Source organism: Lathyrus oleraceus, chromosome 4 (assembly GCF_024323335.1).
Source record: "Lathyrus oleraceus cultivar Zhongwan6 chromosome 4, CAAS_Psat_ZW6_1.0, whole genome shotgun sequence".
NCBI lineage: Eukaryota > Viridiplantae > Streptophyta > Magnoliopsida > Fabales > Fabaceae > Lathyrus > Lathyrus oleraceus.
Window position 1 is genome coordinate 260,085,109 of NC_066582.1, and position 18,207 is coordinate 260,103,315.

Genomic DNA, 18,207 nt, shown 5'->3' on the forward strand with positions numbered 1-18,207 from the left:
AACTCAAGGTCTTCAAAAAGATCTTGGTCATCTCTTTCTCCTCAAGGGGTGGCACTATTTGAGCTACCAATTTGCGCCACCTCTGGGCGTATTCTTTGAAGGTCTCTTTCTCTTTCTGGGACATTGCCCTCAGCTGGTCCCTATCAGGAGCCATATCCACATTATATTTATATTGCTTGATGAAGGCCTCGCCAAGATCGTTGAAAGAGCGGATGGTCGAACTTTCCAGACCCATGTACCACCGGAGAGCGGCACTGGACAGACTGTCCTGGAAATAATGGATGAGCAATTGGTCATTATCAGTTTGCATCGACATCTTGCGAGCATACATCACAAGATGGCTGAGAGGGCATGTGTTTCCCTTATACTTCTCGAAGTCAGGTACTTTGAATTTAATAGGGATCTTCACGTTGGGCCCATGGCATAACTCAACAACACTTTTACCAAAGAGATCGTTCCCCCTCAGAGTTTTCAGTTCCTTGCAAAGCTCAAGGAATTGGTCTTTCATATCATCCATCTTCTCATAAACATCTGGACCTTCAGATGGTTCAGAATTGTAGATGGTATCTTCAACTCTTGGTAATGTGTGCACAATGGGAGGTGGCACTGAAAGGACCAGGCTAGATGTCGGCAAAGAAGCAAGAGTAGGAGTGAAACCTTCTGGCATGAAATTGGCAGGCATTCCCCACGGGAACCCGGCCGACATAGATGGCGCAAAGTAGGTTGTTGCAGCAGGCACAATAGAAGTCACGATCTCAGAAATGACCGTCCTCTGGGGAGGAGTTGAGGGTGTTGGGGAAGACTGGCTCTGGGCAGTCATGAATGACTCCATCAGGGAAGTCAATCTGGCTACTTCTTCCTTCAGCTCGCGGTTCTCTTGTTTCAAAAGATCCATCAGTTTCTAAGAGTTGGCTTTGGTGTAGTACCGGTGAGTCAGCTTGTCTTCAAAATAAATGAAGAACACAGAGTTAGACCATAGGACAAGAAGCCTGGAGCAAAACCTGCTTATGTGCATGATGCATGCAATGCTTGTGCATATGATTTGTTTTTATTTGTCAGAGGAACTTTTAGAGTTCTATTTGCAAACATTGGAAGTATTAAACGTTTATCATGTATGGAAATATCTCGTCAATGATATCTGGGAAATGTTTTTACATCAAAGAAGTACAGCATGGGTAGCTAAATACAAGAGAGAAGGAAAATGATCATCCTATGGATCCCTAGAAGCAATCATCTAAAGCTCTGGACATAGGAAAATAAGATGCACGAAGCCTCTTCACCTCTTCCTCATATGCTGCCTCCATATCTACCTTCTCTTTGGCAAGTCAATTGTACTTCCTCTTCCAAAACCTGGAAGACTGAGGAAGTAGAGAGGTCCACGCATCATTAGGATCATCAATAACCTGATGCTCGAGGAATTCTATCAAAGCATCCTTCTCCTTAATCTGCTGAAGCAACTCTTCTCATTCACGGATCCAGGCACATGAACGGTCTTTGTCTCTCAACTCCTCTACTCCTTGGTCAGGGAGGGTTGAAGGCCCAACCACAACCAAAGGTGTAGGTCTCGGATACTCGTAAGGCATGAGGTATTCGATAGCTCTCCTCCTAACCCAAGAAGTATAAGGTTCCAAAGCAATACAATTCTTTGGACCCAACTCCTTCCTTTCTTTCTTATGGATCTTGCGCCAAGCGCGGACCATGCTGCCCTTCAAGCCTTGGGGATCTTTACCCTCCTGAAAGAACACACCCTCTAACAGAATGTTATTGGGTTTATCCTTTAGGGGGAACCCAAGCTGACGACGTGCCAAAATAGAGTTGTAGTTAATCCCACCACATGTACCAAGAAGAGGCACATTGGAGAATTCACCATAAGAGTCAATAATCTGCACACCATCATACACACGGTTGTACCAAAAGATATCATCATTAGTGAGAGACATAAGTCTCGTGAACCACCGTAGGCATCCTTTATTCTCCTTGAAGGAGACCGTCTGTGGCAAGTGAGAAATAAACCACTTGTACAACAGAGGCAAACAGCACACAATGGTACCACCACTCTTTGCATTCCTCATATGCAAAGAAAAGTAAGTGTCACCCAACAGAGTCGGAACGGGATTAAGAGTAGAGAAAATCCTAATAGCGTTCACATCCACAAACTTGTCGGTGTTGGGGAATAACACTAGCCCATAGATGAGAAGTAGAAATATGGCCTCAAAGGCGTCCTCACTCATGGCCTTCCCATACATAGTAGCTTAAGCAATGAGGAACTCGGAAGGGAGACCTTGAATTCCACCTTTGGTAGTCATATGAGCACCAACCAGAGATTCATCTATATGCAACATATCAGCTATCTCTTGAGAAGTAGGAACACTCACTAAGCCACTGAATGACAACTGGTCTAGAATAGGTATACCCACAAGGTAGGCATACTCCTCAAGCGTAGGCAAAAGCTGGAAATTCGGAAAAGTGAAGCAACGGTATAAGGGATCATAAAACTGCACCAATACACTCATCAATCCTTCGTCCAATTGAGTAGTCAGAAGAGAAAGAAGCTTCCCAAAACGAGCCTTGAAACCCAAGGGATCTAGTACATAGGATGTCAAATTCCTTAACTCTTTCAAGTCGGGCTGTCTGAAACTGTACTTCTTTGTATTCCTTCTTTGTCTTTCCATGTCTGAAAATTTGCAAATAGACCTCTTAAGTTCCTTGAGATTATTCTTATTATTGATGATATGGATGCAAATGGGTGCATGAATGCATGAATGCAGCAATCACACTCAAGGATCAAGAAAATCACACCAAACAAAGGTCATGGGATGGATCATGTCATCCTTAATATCAATCATCCATTTTGGTGGATTATTGTTTACACCTTATCAACACCCAAGTTCCATTGATATTAAGGATACATGAACGGATCAACCATGAATCAAGGGTTTATTGCAAGTCACGAGCATGGAGTCTCGGTTAAGAACCACCCAAAGGGAGTGTACTAGAGTTTAAACCTGCCAAACATGTTCTACAAGAGGTTTCCATAGTCATCATCCCATCTTTCGGATATTATCGGATAAACGACTACTCGTATTCCAAAAATATTCTCAAGAGAGACTCTTATAAGTGTAGTATCGCGTAACAATCGTATCAAATCTTACACTTGAACGACTTTCACACTACATCCTAAGAATAGGCCAAGATGGGCTTGGTAAACTAAGGTCCTTGGCTTCTAAGGTCTATATTGGAAAGAGTAATGTCTAACCACAACTACTTGTGTGACATTATTGATCCCAACATGACCTCCACCAAGTGAATGGACTTGCAAGCCAACTTGCTAAGGAATAACTCCACACAAGCCAACAAGACTATGCCATTCTCCTATCCTAAGTGCACTCGAGTTCGGGTATAGAACTCATCTCACAAAGATCACCAAGCATACAAGGAATTAATATTCAAGCAATTCAATCATTACATACAATACAGTAATCCTAAATTGCACAAAAATTTGTCACAAAACAATATACAATACAACCAAATATGAAAAGTAGGCAAAACCCACTAGGCAAATGATTCCCCAGCAGAGTCGCCACTTTTCTGTAGCGGGGTATTCGTTACCATTAGAGATATTGACTAAATCCAAGGTAAACCATACAAGTCGAGTCGCCACCGCACTTCTATTTATCCAAAGGAATGGTTAGAAAGCGAACAAAAACCTAAAAGTTTTATCAAATCAAAAACTAGTAAAAATGTCAGAGATTGGGGTAAGGGGGTTGGTTATGCAATGGGAAGGTTTTAAGCACCCAAAACATCCTAGGTACTCCTAGGGAGCCCTTTTCATACTTGTTATAAGGTTGGTATTTTGTGAAAATTTGTTTGTGCAAACATGATTGAAGAGATGAGAAGAGAATATACAAGTTTATTTACATTTTGTGTTTGGATGGATAAACCCATTGCCTACGTACCATCTTAAAAAATATTAGGATCAAAACCTCGTAGTTCAGGGTAAAAATCTCAAAAATGAGTTGGTGAATCGATTGGTCCAAAAGCCTTAAGGTCTTTTGTTATCCAAGGGAGAGCACTCAACCTAAAACCACAAATCCACCATGTGAGGATAGCTTTAACATGCTAGTGAGGGGTTAACCCTATAATAAGCATGGAAGACTCATTGTCCATCACTAAGGATATAGGTGAGTATTACATCTACCTCAAGGATAACTCAAACCTAATAGCTAAAGGTTATGAAAAGTTTGCTTAAGAAAGTGGCCATTGAAACCACAAAAATACATTTGAATGGGTTATATTTACCAATGAAAAGTATGTACAAAATATGGTCAAAGTTGACTTAGAAGTTCAATTCAAAATAAGTGTTATGAAAAGTAAGTTTGAAAATCAAAAGCATAAGGCTTAGGTTTCTAATGTTTGAAAAAGAAGTGTTAAACATTTGCACAAAAGTTTTGGCTTGGGTTAGAGTTGAGGGAAGAAGAAGAATGGCTAAAGTCCTAGACATACAAGAGATAAGGGATAAGAGAACAAGACCATAAAATGGAGTTACTCTCTTGAGATCATATTGATGATCCAAGTAGCTCCCATCCTTTGGAATATGCAAGCAAAATAATAGTAAGCTCAAGCAACAATCAAACAAGTCTCTTAAGAGAGCCTCAATGCATCTTGTATCTTTCACTTTGGATGATCATAGCAATGGTTCTTCAATTTGAGCTCTCATAGGATTCCCTAGCACAAGAGCACACACATCAAAAGTTTTATGAAACAAATCAAGAATGGACAAGAGTAAGTTTAGAGGTTTGGTCCTTCTAATCCATCTTCACATTAAGATCCTTTTACTCCACTTTGCATAGGGAAAGTCCTAGAAAACTAAGTCCATTTGTCCATTTCATTGCATTTTGGTCCACAACAATCAAAACAAAAGCACAAGCACAATAATATATATACAATTATGTGCTCAAGTGAGCAAAAGGCAAATTGCATTAACATAAACATGTGCTCAAATGAGCAAAGGAAAAAGCGAATGAATAATATGTACAAGAATAGTAAATTGCATAAAAGTAAAGAGCAAAAAGTAAATGTTAATTGTTAATGGTTAATGTTGGTAGTTAGTGTGCCATAAGGAAAATTTAGCGCTATGTTAAGCAATCGTAATTGGACTTATGTAGAAGTCACAACTATCTGAGGCCGGTCAATAATAATGTAGGCAACAACACAAGTTAGAAGTCTTTATTAGTGAACCAAGTTCCAACAACTTGCCATGCCAAAAAGAAGAAGAGAAATGATCTTGTATTGGTTTAAGTCTTTTGCATGATTTAGAAAGCAACCTATCCTTAATGCAAAGCCATTCACTTGATCATTTGATCAAAATGAATTAGATTTGAATCAAGGAAGATTAAACTTCCCTAATCCATGCTAACTTATCAACCTTTAACTCATTGATCAAATAGAAAAGAAGGAGAAGAAGAAGAAGAAGAAGAAGATGGATAATGGAAATGAAGAAAATAAAGTGCATCAAATGAAAAGGAATGTACCAATCCACAAATGTTGACCAATCCATAAATGTTGAAAATAAACTTGAATTAAAATATTAAAGAAAGGTCAAACTTCAAAATCACTTCAAATCAACTTTGAAAAGTCCAAGTGAATTATCCCAAGTTCAACAAGGTCAAACAAGGTTTGACAAAAAAATTCAGCATTTTTAAAAGTCAGAAACTATTTTTAATCAATTAAAAATGAGCAAAAATAACCTAATTGAACTAAAATCTCAAATAAATCTCAAATCAATTAATAAATTGATGAGAACATTTTTCATAGATCCATCATCATTCAAATAGGTTGAGAAAATATTTTTGTATTTTTTGAATATCAAAAACTATTTAAAATGAATTAAAAATAACCAGAAAAGAGAAATTATTAAAAAATAGCAAATGATAAAATAAAAAATATTAAAAATCATTTTTAGAAACTAGAATTTAAAAGAGAAATAATGCAATTGGTCCCATATTTTTTGGACCAATTATAAAAGAGATATGGATTTTAGAAATAAAATGGAATTAAAAAAATGAAATAGAAAATAAAATCAGAATTAATAAATGGCAAAAAGCGTGAGCCCTTGGATCTGAGCTCATTAATTGAGCTGGCAGATCCAAGCATCCAGAGGCGCGCGTCCAACATGTTCCACGGTCAATGCAGACACACGTGGTATTTAAAAAAGTCATAAGAATGGAGTGTGGAGATTAGATCTGGAGATTGAGATCAATGGCTCACAATCAATCTGGCAATGAGACGGTGGCCAGCGCCACCGTCTTCTCCGGTGAGCTCCGGTGAAGGTCAAAAAACACAGAGGTTCAAATGCTTACTAAAATGGACGATCCAGGTGTAACACCCCGATAAAATATGATAATTATTTAATTTAAGTTAATAGTATATTTATTAATTTAATTAAATAATTGGAATATTATTGGATTATTATTATTGGAATATAAAGTTGGAATCAGAAAAGAGTCCCATTTGGTAAAAAGGTTTTTCACGTGAAAACAGAGAAGCGACTGAAAAGTGGAAAAAGGGCAAAAAGGAAGAGCAAGAGAATTCACGATTGTTGAAGGTCAAAGAAGGATTTGCCGGATTAACTCAGGTAAGGGGGGTTTATCGTCGTTTAATGGGTATTATGGGTTAACATGTAATGGGTAGTAATAAGCCATTGAATTGACCCTAATTGGGATGATGAATGCTGCAATTTGTGATGAAAAAATTATGTTAAAACTGTAATTGAATCTATAATTGGATGAGTTGTGATTTTCTGGACGTGTAGCCTTTTACGGAATCGAAATCAGAGGTCCGGAAGTCCTCCAACGGCGAAAAATGCGGGTAATTCTGCATTCCGTTCGTGTTAGCGCAGGAACAGCTTTCTGTCTTGCGTTAACCGGTTAACCCAGGGTGTTAACCGGTTAACACTGTTATAATTTGCCAGGAAGCGCGTTCTGTTTTGCGTTAACCGGTTAACCCAGGGCGTTAACCGGTTAACACTGTTTGAAAAGTGAAAAATTGATGATTTGCCTATATTGGTGTATGATATAGTAGGGACCTTTTCCCGTTGTTTTGAACAGTATAGGTATTAGTAGAGTGTGCTAATACGGTAATTTATTATTTGACATGACATGATATGATTCTGTGATAAATATGCTGCTGATGTATGATGGTATGCATAATGCTGTGAATATATCCATTGTGGATTGGAGTGTGATGTATGTATGATGTATGATGGACTGTTTATGGCTTAGAGTGTGAGCATATGTCCATTGTGGATTGTTGTTGATGGTTGCATGCTAGGTGATTTAGCGTGCATAGCGTAGCCTTTATGGTGGTAGCTAATTCCCATGGTGAGGAATTAGTGAGTGAGTTATTGTGGATTGTTGTTGATGTTTGCATGCTAGGTGATTTAGCGTGCATAGCATGGCCTTTATGGTGGTAGCTAATTCCCATGGTGAGGAATTAGTGAGTGAGTCACTAGGTCTCAAATGAGTGGGACTAGTGAGCTTGGTAGCCGTATCTGGGTTTGATCGGTGAGGTTGAACTATGTGTTCACGAATAGTCGGTACCGCATGCATGGAGTCTCATTACATAATGTATGTATGGCGTATAATATGAATGGATGTATTCCAATATTATACGTGTGTTTTGCGTTTGTGTTGAGTATGAGTATGAGTTGATGTTGCCGTTGCTGAATGTGTGATATGATTAGGGTGATGAATGTGTTAATTTACTTAGCATTACATGATATTTTATAATGCTTATTATATCGATTGAGGAACTCACCCTTACAACTATGTTTCAGGTAACGAGCAGTGATTGAGTAGAAGCTAGTGCTTGGAGTCTAGTGTAGTTCCTTAGTGGGTCATGCTCTGGTATATGTAACATCGGGACGGGATGTTTACTTTGTTTTCATTTGTGGTTGTTGAACAGTTTTACATGTAATGTGATTACATGGTTTGCATGTTGTTAGATTTCTATCCGCTGCGGATTGTGCAATGCCTTGTTTTGATTAATAAATGAGCATGACCAGTTATTTTGATGAATGGTGTGAAGTGTCAAGTGTGACACCCTGAATATGCATATCTACTCTGATTTATATTTTGTTGTTTTAATTAATTATTGGGGTATTTTAGAAGGGTGTTACATTAGTGGTATCAGAGCATAGTCGGTCGAGTCGAGTCGTAATTATTCTGTTTCCCTGTATGTGATAGGTGTTTTGTAACCCTATCAGTACTTATTGTTTTAGCTTGTTGGGTTCTCAGAATAGAGATGGCTGGAAGAGGTAGAGACGATGCTGCGATTGCTGAGGCTCTGGGTATGCTAGCTGGAGTACTTGGAGGGAATCCGAATGTTGTGGGATTGGGAGCTGCTCGTCAACTGAGTGAGTTCCAGAAGAACAATCCTCCAATGTTCAAGGGAGCATACGATCCAGATGGTGCTCAGAAGTGGTCGAAGGAGATCGAGAGGATCTTCCGAGAGACTGAGTGTGCCGATAACCAGAAGGTCAGGTTCGGTACACATATGCTGTCAGAGGAAGCAGATGATTGGTGGGTTGCTGCCCGCACTGAGTTGGAAGCTGCTGGGAGTGCTGAGATCACTTGGGCGGTGTTCAGAGAGAGATTCCTGAGGAAGTACTTTCCAGAGGATGTCAGAGGAAAGAAAGAGATAGAGTTCTTAGAATTGAAGCAGGGCAACCGGTCTGTTACTGAGTATGCTGCTAAGTTCACAGAGCTGTCGAAGTATTACACTCCCTATGATGAGGCTACTGGGGAATTTTCAAAATGTGTGAAGTTTGAGAACGGGTTACGTCCCGAGATCAAGCAGGCTATTGGGTATCAGCGGATTAGAGTGTTTTCTGACTTGGTTGACTGTTGCAGGATTTTTGAACAGGATACCAAGGCCAGAGCGGAGAGCTATCAGCAGAGGGTTGATAGGAAAGTCAAGAATCAGAATGATCGTGGGAAGCCGTATCCAGCTGGCAAAGGTTTCCAGAGACAGAGTGGGATGAAGAGACCTAGTGGGGGAGACTCCAGTGCCCCTGCTAAGTGTTACAGATGTGGTCAGGCTGGACATCGTATCCATGAGTGTACCAGTACTGAGAAGAAGTGTTTCAAGTGTGGCAAAGGTGGTCACTTGGCTGCAGAGTGCCGGTTGAAGACTATGACTTGTTTCAACTGTGGAGAGGTGGGTCATATCAGTCCACAGTGTCCTAAGCCGAAGAAAGAGAACCAGTCGGGAGGCAAGGTCTTTGCTTTATCGGGTTCTGAGACTTCTGCAGATGATCGTTTGATCCGAGGTACGTGTTATATTAATGGCTTTCCTCTTGTAGCTATTATTGACACAGGTGCGACTCATTCCTTTATATCTTTGGATTGTGCTGTGAAACTTAAATTAGAGATATCTAAGATGCATGGGAGTATGGTGATTGATACTCCTGCGAAGGGCTCAGTGACTACTACTTTCGTTTGTTTAAATTGTCCTTTGAGTATTTTTGGTAGAGACTTTGGGATGGACCTCGTGTGTCTTCCCCTAGTGCAGATTGATGTTATCTTGGGTATGAACTGGTTGGTGTTTAACCGAGTTTATATCAACTGTTTTGATAAGACTGTGATCTTTCCTGAGATTAAGGAAGGAAAGAGTTTGTTTCTATCAGCAAGGCAGGTGAATGAGGCAGTAGCAGATGGGGCGGAGTTGTTTATGCTGTTAGCGACTTTGGAGGCTAAAGATAAACTGGTGATTTGCGATCTAGCCGTGGTGTGTGATTTTCCTGATGTGTTTCCTGAAGAAGTGAATGAATTACCGCCAGAGCGTGAAGTTGAGTTCTCGATTGATTTGGTACCTGGTACTAGGCCGATGTCGATGGCTTCGTACCGTATGTCTGCTGTTGAGTTAACTGAATTGAAGAGTCAGCTGGAAGATCTGTTGGATAAGAAATTTATTCGTCCGAGTGTGTCACCGTGGGGCGCACCAGTGTTATTGGTTAAGAAGAAAGAAGGTACTATGAGGTTGTGTGTGGACTACAGGCAACTGAATAAAGTGACGATCAAGAATCGGTATCCTTTGCCGAGGATTGATGATTTGATGGATCAGTTGGTTGGTGCGAGTGTGTTCAGCAAAATAGATTTGAGATCGGGGTATCATCAGATACGTGTGAAAACTGAGGATATTCAGAAGACTGCTTTCAGAACAAGGTATGGACATTATGAGTATTCTGTAATGCCTTTTGGTGTGACTAATGCGCCTGGGGTATTTATGGAGTATATGAATAGGATTTTCCATCCGTACCTAGACAAGTTTGTTGTGGTGTTTATTGACGATATTTTGGTGTATTCGAAATCTGAAGAAGAGCATGCTGAACATTTGAGAGTGGTTTTAGGAGTTCTACGAGAAAAGAAGTTATTTGCTAAACTGTCCAAGTGTGAATTTTGGTTAGAAGAGGTTAGTTTTCTTGGTCATGTGGTTTCCAGAGGTGGTGTTGCTGTTGATCCTTCTAAGATAGAAGCGGTATCTAAGTGGGAAGCTCCGAAGTCAGTTTCTGAGATAAGGAGTTTTCTTGGACTTGCAGGTTATTATAGGAAATTCATTGAGGGATTTTCTAAGTTGGCGTTACCGTTGACGATGTTGACTAGAAAGGGGCAAGCGTTTGTTTGGGACTCAAAATGTGAAGAAGGTTTCCAAGAGTTAAAGAGAAGGTTAACTACTGCTCCTATTCTGATATTACCAAGTCCGTCGGAACCATTTGAGGTTTACTGTGATGCTTCATTGTTGGGTTTGGGTGGTGTTTTGATGCAGAATAAGCAGGTTGTAGCTTATGCTTCGAGACAACTGAAGGTTCATGAGAGGAACTATCCGACACACGATTTAGAGTTGGCAGCTGTGGTATTTGTTCTGAAGTTATGGAGGCATTACTTGTACGGGTCAAGATTTGAGGTTTTCAGTGACCATAAAAGTTTAAAGTATTTGTTTGATCAGAAAGAGCTGAATATGAGACAGAGGAGATGGTTAGAGTTTCTGAAGGATTATGACTTTGGTTTGAATTACCATCCGGGTAAAGCAAACGTAGTGGCTGATGCATTGAGTCGGAAATCATTGCATATGTCTATGTTAATGGTTAAGGAATTGGATTTAATTGAGCAGTTTAGAGACTTGAGTTTGGTGTGTGAGAGTACTCACAATAGTGTTAAATTGGGAATGTTGAAGTTAACGAGTGGTATTCTGGATGAGATTAGAGAGGGTCAGAAATCCGATGTGCTTTTGGTTGATAAGTTGACTCTAGTGAATCAAGGTCAAGGTGGTGAATTCAGAGTTGATGAGAATGGTGTTTTGAAATTTGGTAATCGGGTGTGTATTCCGGATGTTACCGAACTTAAGAAGAGTATTCTTGAGGAAGGACATCGTAGTGGCCTGAGTATTCATCCTGGGGCTACGAAGATGTATCATGATTTGAAAAAGTTATTTTGGTGGCCGGGAATGAAAAGAGAAATTGCGAGTTTTGTTTATTCTTGTTTAACTTGTCAGAAGTCAAAGATTGAGCATCAGAAGCCGTCTGGGCTAATGCAACCGTTGGCTATTCCAGAGTGGAAGTGGGATAGTATCAGTATGGATTTTGTTTCTGGTTTACCGAGGACAATTAAGAATTTTGAGGCTATTTGGGTGATTGTTGACAGATTGACAAAATCGGCTCATTTCATTCCGATCAGAATGGATTATCCGTTAGAGAGATTAGCTGAGTTGTATATTGAGAAAATTGTAAGTTTGCATGGTATTCCGTCGAGTATTGTTTCGGACAGAGATCCTAGATTTACATCGAAGTTCTGGGAAGGTTTGCAGAGGGCTTTGGGAACTAAGCTGAGATTGAGTTCTGCATATCATCCGCAGACTGATGGTCCGACTGAGAGGACGATTCAGTCACTGGAGGATCTTTTGAGGGCTTGTGTTTTGGAAAAGGGAGGTGCTTGGGATTGTTATTTACCTTTGATTGAGTTTACCTACAACAATAGTTTTCATTCGAGCATTGGTATGGCACCGTTTGAAGCTTTGTATGGTAGGAGATGTCAGACACCTTTATGTTGGTATGAGTCCGGTGAGAGTGTTGTGATTGGACCGGAGATTGTTCAACAAACTACGGAAAAGATTAAGATGATTCGGGAGAAGATGAGGATTGCTCAAAGTCGTCAGAAGAGTTATCACGACAAGAGGAGGAAGTCACTTGAGTTTCAAGAGGGAGATCATGTGTTTCTTCGTGTTACTCCGATAACTGGGGTTGGTCGAGCTTTGAAGTCGAAGAAGTTGACACCTCGATTTATTGGTCCTTATCAGATTTTGGAAAGGATAGGGGAGGTAGCCTATCGTATCGCTTTACCGCCGTCACTTGCGAATTTGCATGAGGTTTTTCATGTGTCTCAGTTGAGGAGGTACATTCCTGATCCGTCGCATGTGGTCCAAGTAGATGATGTACAGGTGAGAGATAACCTGACTGTGGAAACATCACCTATGAGGATCGAGGATCGAGAGTTGAAGCAGTTGCGGGGTAAAGAGATTGCTTTGGTAAAGGTAGCTTGGGGAGGACCAGCAGGTGGCAATGTGACTTGGGAACTTGAGAGTCAGATGAAGGAGTCTTATCCAAAGTTATTCGCTTGAGGTATGTTTTCGAGGACGAAAACTCTTTTAGTGGGGGAGAGTTGTAACACCCCGATAAAATATGATAATTATTTAATTTAAGTTAATAGTATATTTATTAATTTAATTAAATAATTGGAATATTATTGGATTATTATTATTGGAATATAAAGTTGGAATCAGAAAAGAGTCCCATTTGGTAAAAAGGTTTTTCACGTTAAAACAGAGAAGCGACTGAAAAGTGGAAAAAGGGCAAAAAGGAAGAGCAAGAGAATTCACGATTGTTGAAGGTCAAAGAAGGATTTGCCGGATTAACTCAGGTAAGGGGGTTTTATCGTCGTTTAATGGGTATTATGGGTTAACATGTAATGGGTAGTAATAAGCCATTGAATTGACCCTAATTGGGATGATGAATGCTGCAATTTGTGATGAACAAATTATGTTAAAACTGTAATTGAATCTATAATTGGATGAGTTGTGATTTTCTGGACGTGTAGCCTTTTACGGAATCGAAATCAGAGGTCCGGAAGTCCTCCAACGGCGAAAAATGCGGGTAATTCTGCATTCCGTTCGTGTTAGCGCAGGAACAGCTTTCTGTCTTGCGTTAACCGGTTAACCCAGGGTGTTAACCGGTTAACACTGTTATAATTTGCCAGGAAGCGCGTTCTGTTTTGCGTTAACCGGTTAACACTGTTTGAAAAGTGAAAAATTGATGATTTGCCTATATTGGTGTATGATATAGTAGGGACCTTTTCCCGTTGTTTTGAACAGTATAGGTATTAGTAGAGTGTGCTAATACGGTAATTTATTATTTGACATGACATGATATGATTCTGTGATAAATATGCTGATGATGTATGATGGTATGCATAATGCTGTGAATATATCCATTGTGGATTGGAGTGTGATGTATGTATGATGTATGATGGACTGTTTATGGCTTAGAGTGTGAGCATATGTCCATTGTGGATTGTTGTTGATGGTTGCATGCTAGGTGATTTAGCGTGCATAGCGTAGCCTTTATGGTGGTAGCTAATTCCCATGGTGAGGAATTAGTGAGTGAGTTATTGTGGATTGTTGTTGATGTTTGCATGCTAGGTGATTTAGCGTGCATAGCATGGCCTTTATGGTGGTAGCTAATTCCCATGGTGAGGAATTAGTGAGTGAGTCACTAGGTCTCAAATGAGTGGGACTAGTGAGCTTGGTAGCCGTATCTGGGTTTGATCGGTGAGGTTGAACTATGTGTTCAGGAATAGTCGGTACCGCATGCATGGAGTCTCATTACATAATGTATGTATGGCGTATAATATGAATGGATGTATTCCAATATTATACGTGTGTTTTGTGTTTGTGTTGAGTATGAGTATGAGTTGATGTTGTCGTTGCTGAATGTGTGATATGATTAGGGTGATGAATGTGTTAATTTACTTAGCATTACATGATATTTTATAATGCTTATTATATCGATTGAGGAACTCACCCTTACAACTATGTTTCAGGTAACGAGCAGTGATTGAGTAGAAGCTAGTGCTTGGAGTCTAGTGTAGTTCCTTAGTGGGTCATGCTCTGGTATATGTAACATCGGGACGGGATGTTTACTTTGTTTTCATTTGTGGTTGTTGAACAGTTTTACATGTAATGTGATTACATGGTTTGCATGTTGTTAGATTTCTATCCGCTGCGGATTGTGCAATGCCTTGTTTTGATTAATAAATGAGCATGACCAGTTATTTTGATGAATGGTGTGAAGTGTCAAGTGCGACACCCTGAATTTGCATATCTACTCTGATTTATATTTTGTTGTTTTAATTAATTATTGGGGTATTTTAGAAGGGTGTTACACCAGGCACCGTTCGAAAGGTGAAATGATGTACATCACTCCTATATCACTCACTTCCACTCTAGATTCCTATTAAGAGAGAAATCAGAGATGGAAGTTTGGTGATGTTCAACTGAACTTGCTCGATTTCAACAATTAAGCACTCAATAATGATGCCTCTATAGAGAGGACTTCTGACAACACAATATCAAGGTTAATGGATCAAAGAATAATGAGATTTGAAGCAAAAACCAGTTGATCAAAACCTTTGGATTATGAATATTTGAGTCCCTTTCCTAGGTTCCTTTTGTAAAATAGAACTTCAATAGATCAAACGATGAAGGTCTAGGAACTTTATATCTGAAAATTCAAACAAATGCAATTCAATTTCAGATCTGAATTTTTGAAGAAAAATGAACTTTGTTCCTTTGGTATGGTTAGGGATTCACTCTTGCAGCATTTCAGGCGCCTTAAGGTTGGAGAATTATGAAGCATAGCACATGTATTTATAGCTGGAAAGGGCTGAGTGCATGGGTTAACTCGTGTGCATGGCAAATGGATTTTGCATTGCATGGGCTTGTGTGATCATGTGGAAGGCCCAATGAAGACTGAAATGACCTGCTGAGTTCATGTAACTTGCAAATGGACGTGTACAAGAAGTGTAAACAGCTCATGCATGGCAATTTGAATTGAATTCACGAAATGCAGTTAATCTTCATGCCTTCGAAAATGGTTAGAGAGCTTGTTGCATAAGGAACAAATGATATGTTGATAAAAATTCCAATTGGGCTTTGGAAATTAGTGAAATTTGAGCTTAAAGTGTATGGTGCAAAACATGCATAAGTGAAGTTTCCAAATTTGGCCAATGGTCAAGCCCTTCTGTCTCAATGATGCAAGTTCCAAATGATAAACCCTTCAACATGAAAGTTGTAGATATTTTCAAGACAATCAATTTGGACTTAAATTGTGAATCATTTGGATTTTTAATGAATAAGTTATGGGCACTTGAAGTTGGACTTTTTTCCATTTCAATGACTTTGGTCCAAAGTGACCTATAATGTTTTTCATTATCACATGTATTTATTTTGAGATTTTGAAATTTTTCTCAACATAACATTTGAATTAGACACAATAATATTTCCAATTCATTTTGTTCCACTTCAAAATCATAAAAAGTGAATGAGTTATGCTTTTGGGAAGTTTACCCAAAATTAGGGTTTCAGTCAAAATGACCTATAATGTCTTGGAATGGATGATGATCTTCCAAGCTTCAAATCCAATTTTGATAAACATGAAAGTTGTTCATATTGTTCTTAAGAACATTTTTTCTCTTAGGATCATCTCCATTTGACTAACACATAAAACGTTAGGTCTCAGTGTATTTCAACATAGTCAGATGAATTGACTGATCAACTTCTCAAGTCCACAACTCATATCTTGATGAATTGATGATTGAGGGCACTCAAATAAGTTCAAATATGCATGGAATTATGAATTTAAGAACTTCTCTTGATGGTATTTAACCATGGGCTGAGGTTGCTTCATGAGCAAGGCACGGTTGATGAACAGATGAATTAGGGTTTCCTTGGGAAACAAACCTCAAACCCCTTGCCTTGCTTTGATCAAAAATGATGAATTGAGATACTATGGAGGCATATATGATGGATGAGAGCCTTGGGAACCATTGCCATGCTTTCTTTCATCTTCTCTTGACCTTATCATTGCACAAAGGATCTCCTAGAAGCTTTTAGACCTTGTGATTGCTCAAGCTACAAACAATAAATGTTAGTGACATATTTTTGTGCTTTTGGTTAGTAAATAAAAATGAGAAAAGCAATGATATAAAATTCAAGCATGCTTGGTGATCTCAAACCACTCACAAGAGGTCCCCACCCAAAGGCAAAGGGAACCAAGCTGCTCATGATCCTTGAGGCTTTGCAAATGCAATGTTATAATGCCATGAGGGATCTTAGGGCCAAAATTGGGGTCTTACAAGTTGCCCCAAGGTGGGGTACTCAACTTATCGGGAAAATCTTTTTTTGTTTTTATGTCTCTAATTTTTGCCTGGATCGCCCTTTCGGGTTTTCAATCCACCGAGACGCTCTTTTTTGCCTAAGCCGCCCTTTCGGGTTTTCAACTTAGCGAGCTGTTCTTTTCTTCTTTAGGCGAAGTATTTCTTGACTGCATCTGTGTTCACTGGACGAGTGAACTCTTCACCATCCATGGTTGTAAGAATCAAAGCGCCGCCTGAAAAGGCTCTCTTAACAACATATGGGCCTTCATAATTAGGAGTCCATTTTCCCCTAGAATCTGGTTTGAACGACAAGATCTTCTTGAGCACAAGGTCACCTTCTCTGAACACATGGGGTCTGACCTTCTTATCAAAATCATTCTTCATTCTCTGCTGATATAACTGACCATGACACATGGCAGTCAATCTCTTTTCTTCGATCAAATTCAACTGGTCAAACCTAGTCTGTCACCATTCAGCCTCAGTCAACTTGGCTTCCATGAGCACATGAAATGAAGGAATATCAACCTCTATGGGGAGCACTGCTTCCATACCATATACAAGAGAAAAAGGGGTTGCCCCTGTTGAAGTGCATACGGATGTACGATACCTATGCAAAGCAAACGGGAGCATCTCATGCCAATCCTTATAGGTGACAACCATCTTCTGAATAATCTTCTTAATGTTCTTATTTGCAGCTTCAACAACCCCACTCATCATGGGTCTGTAGGGAGAAGAATTATGATGTGCAATCTTGAAATCTTTGCAAAGGGCTTCCACCATTGTTATTCAAGTTCGATCCATTGCTAGTAATGATCTTGCTTGGCACGCCATAATGACATATAATCTGATTTTTGATAAACCTTACAACAACTTGCTTGGTTACATTTGCATACGATGTCGTTTCAACCCATTTGGTGAAATAGTTAATTGCCACCAAAATAAAACGATGTCCATTTGAAGCTTTGGGTTCAATCATCCCAATCATATCAATTTCCCACATGGAGAAAGGCCATGGGGAAGAAATAACATTCAATAGTGTCGGAGGAACATGAATCTTATTAGCATAAATTTGACACTTGTGGCATTTCTTCACAAACTTGCGATAGTCAGATTTCATTGTCAGCCAATAGTAACCTGCTCGCAACATCTTTTTTGCCATTGCATGTCCGTTGGAATGAGTACCAAAGGAACCTTCATGCACTTCAGTCATCAACAAGTCTGCTTCGTGTCTATCCACGCATCTGAGCAAAACCATGTCGAAGTTTCTCTTGTATAGTATATCACCATTCAAATAGAAATTACCGACTTATCTTCTCAAAGTCTTCTTATCTTTCAAAGATGCCCCAGGCGGGTAAATCTGACTTTGGAGGAAACATTTGATGTCGTAATACCATGGCTTCTCATCTTTGATCTCTTCAATAGCAAACACATGAGCTGGCCTATCAAGACGCATCATAGACAAATTAGGAACCTCATTCCAAAACTTCACTACAATCATTGACGCCAACATTGCAAGAGCATCTGCCATCCGGTTCTCATCTCAAGGGATTTGATGGAACTCAACCTTTGTAAAGAAAGTTGAAATCCTCCTTGCATAATCTCTACATGGTATTAAACCTGGTTGATTTGTCTCCCATTCACCTTTGATCTGATTCACAACCAAAGCTGAATCTCCAAAGACATCCAAATACTTGATTTTGAGATTCATGGCCTCTTCAAGCCC